The sequence below is a fragment of the Triticum dicoccoides genome, chromosome 2A, assembly GCF_002162155.2.
Source record: "Triticum dicoccoides isolate Atlit2015 ecotype Zavitan chromosome 2A, WEW_v2.0, whole genome shotgun sequence".
Taxonomy (NCBI): Eukaryota; Viridiplantae; Streptophyta; class Magnoliopsida; order Poales; family Poaceae; genus Triticum; species Triticum dicoccoides.
In genome coordinates, this window is record NC_041382.1 from 705,236,137 (window position 1) to 705,238,862 (window position 2,726).

The window sequence follows — 2,726 nt, forward strand, 5'->3', positions numbered from 1 at the left end:
AAAACATAGACAAATTTCAGTCATTCGGATGAGCTCGGGCATTTTATTATTTGTGTTACAACCTGAAAGAATGTTAGGGTCAAAATTGTGGTCTGCTTTGTAACTTGAAGTTACGTTAACTCGTATTCTTTTCGAGTGTGGAATCGCTTCTTAAGCATCTTGTCTTTTTGCCAGTATTTCTGAATTCTTATTCATCTGTTTTCCCCTGGTTTGTTATACGTCCGTGTAAGTAATTTCATGACATCAACTTTTATTTCGCAGAGCACCATTGGCTTCAAAATGCTAAGAAAGCTCCAAACGTTCATGTTGGAGATATTGTCAAGTCAAGGCTTAAGCAATTTTCGAGAATGAATAGATTCAAAAGAAGAGCTCTAAGAGTATGCACCTAGCTCTTATGTGTGTGGAGCTGCTGCACCAACACCAAATTAGAAACAAGAATGCCCAAAAGCAGAGCAAGAACACCACCCAAGAGAAGAACAGGGGCATCACTCACGTGAACTTGTTGGATCCATCTGTAGGATGAAGATGAACTTGATACCATCTGGCGAGAGGGAGACGAGGAAGCCGTGGAGCTCAGCGACGTCTGCTCGATCGATCATGTCAAGGAGGGTGGACGTCGATGGCGACGTGGGGGTCACGGATCTGGCCGGAGAAGCGCCTCCCCTTCCTCCTCCTTTGACCTCCATGGAGACGACGAGCACAGCTGGATCCTGTGAGACTTCATGGCGGCGGCAGCCTCCCAATGATCCTCGTCACCGGCATCCACGCGCACGCGGTGGCGGCAGGGGCACGGACCCGACAGCGACGGAAAGAGAGAGCACAGGAGAGGGAGGGGGGCAGGAGGCTCAGGAAGAGAGGGAGCGGCAGCGACGCCCACCCCACCACGAGTGGGTTTAAGAGGAGAGAAAGGAGGTGACGTGCGTGGGGAAGCGAAGTGGGTTGGAGCGGGGCGGCCGGGCGGGCATACCTGACGACCTCTTCCTTCTGGACGAAGGAAACGACCAGTGATTAGGCAGCAAGGAAGCCAACCCTCCAAATCCAACTGGACAACGTCTTTGTTTTTCCTGCCCTTCACGGTTTGCCACGTGGATGACCCCAGAGTGCGCCCTTTGTGCCACTGTTAATGGGTTTAATTGGGAGAGAGTTATCTGGCAAATTAACATGGGCGCTGCTACAAATCATCCGGCTAACGCTAGCCAATTTTAAACCTCCTCGTGAGCCGTTAGATGAGGCTTTGCGCAGCCGTCCGTTGTGCCAGCTAGGCCACGTGCACAGCCCAATAGAAAATTGAATCCTCGTCTCTCCAGTGCAACACCCGTTCACCGCTCGCAGCTCCCGTGGCAGCACCTTCGGCGTCCGGCGGCGCTCCATTGCATCACCGGCGAGGGCGACGCTCCATTGCATCTCCGGTGGAGCTTCAACGACCCCTCAATGCTTCATTGCAGCTCCGATGACCCTTCGTTGCAGCTCCGGTGGTGCTTCATCGACTCCGGCGAAGCTTCGACGACCCCCCACTGCGCTTCATTGCAGCTCCGGCAATGCTTCGTTGCAACTCCGGCGGTGCTTCATCGACTCCGGCGAAGCTTCAACGACCCCCCGCTGCGCTTCATTGCAGCTTCGGCGACGCTTCATTGCAACTCCGGCGGTGCATCATTGACTCTGGCGAAGCTTCAACGACGCCCCGCTGCGCTTCATTGTAGCTCCGGCTTCTCTTCGTTTTAGCTCCGGCAGTGCTTCATCAACTCCGGCGAAGCTTCAATGGAGCTCCGCGGCGACTCCATCGCAGCACGGGCGGCGCTTCATCAACTCCGGCGAAGCTTCAATGGAGCTCCGCGGCGGCTCCATCGCAGCCCGGGCGGCGCTCCATTGCAGCTCCCGCGGCGCGACAAAAGCTTCCAGGGCAACATCGACGCGAGCAGCCGAGCCTCCTCCTTGTGTGCTGCGTTGCATCACCGGCGGCGAGCGGCGCCCGACTCCGGCCTTCGTGCTGCGTTGCAACAGAGCCGCGCGAGCAGCTCAACCTCTCCTCCCGTGTGCTGCGTTGCAGCGCCGGCGAACGCCGCGTCGAAGCACCAGCGTCAACGAGCGTCGCATAGCAACACCGGCAGCACCGTCGAGTCGCAGCGTGGGCAGCAATCAAGTCAACAACGAGGCTGTGTTGCAGCGCCGGCTGTTTCGTCAAAAAAAATCACCGCGTCACAACGCTGTGGATCTTGAACAACAGCATGTGAAGCTTGAGAAGCAGACCATGGTGGTCGCACTTGGACGGAGCCATAGCGATACACGTGCGAAGACGAAGGGGATCGACTGGTTTTTTAGGAGATAAGACTACTGGAAACGGGCTTGTGATGGAAAAGAGACGAAGGGGATCGAGCGCGCTCCAGATGAAGAGATAAGGCCGGCACGTGGACGGGCCCCTACCAGGACACATGGCGCCCGTAGCGGGCGGTTTAAGCCTGAGAAAAATCATCCGGTAGAAAACAAACATTTTCCAATTAACATTGGCTGATCCATATATCTTGTCTTGAATAGCTGATGGTTCTGGGTTGGCAGAATTCATTTCAGCATTTGAATTAATGCTACACTTCACGGTAGTGTCAACAACAATGGGAACTTCTGTTGATTGAATTGATGAAACATTTGTATGACGTTGTTCTTCAACATCTATAACTGAATCACTGGGAGTTGGTGTTCGAAGTATTTCCAAACCTAGAGCAAAAGTAACC

At 54.2% G+C, this 2,726-nt stretch overlaps 1 long non-coding RNA gene across 1 annotated transcript; it reads right to left on the reverse strand.

The window, feature by feature from the left end:
• Nucleotides 1–330: 330 nt before the first annotated feature.
• Nucleotides 331–2,301, reverse strand: LOC119356419. The gene is made up of 2 exons (XR_005171937.1): nucleotides 2,248–2,301; nucleotides 331–2,170 (listed from the first exon to the last, which is right to left on the reverse strand). It is a non-coding gene; the product is annotated as an uncharacterized LOC119356419 (long non-coding RNA).
• Between the last annotated feature and the right edge of the window lie 425 nt (nucleotides 2,302–2,726).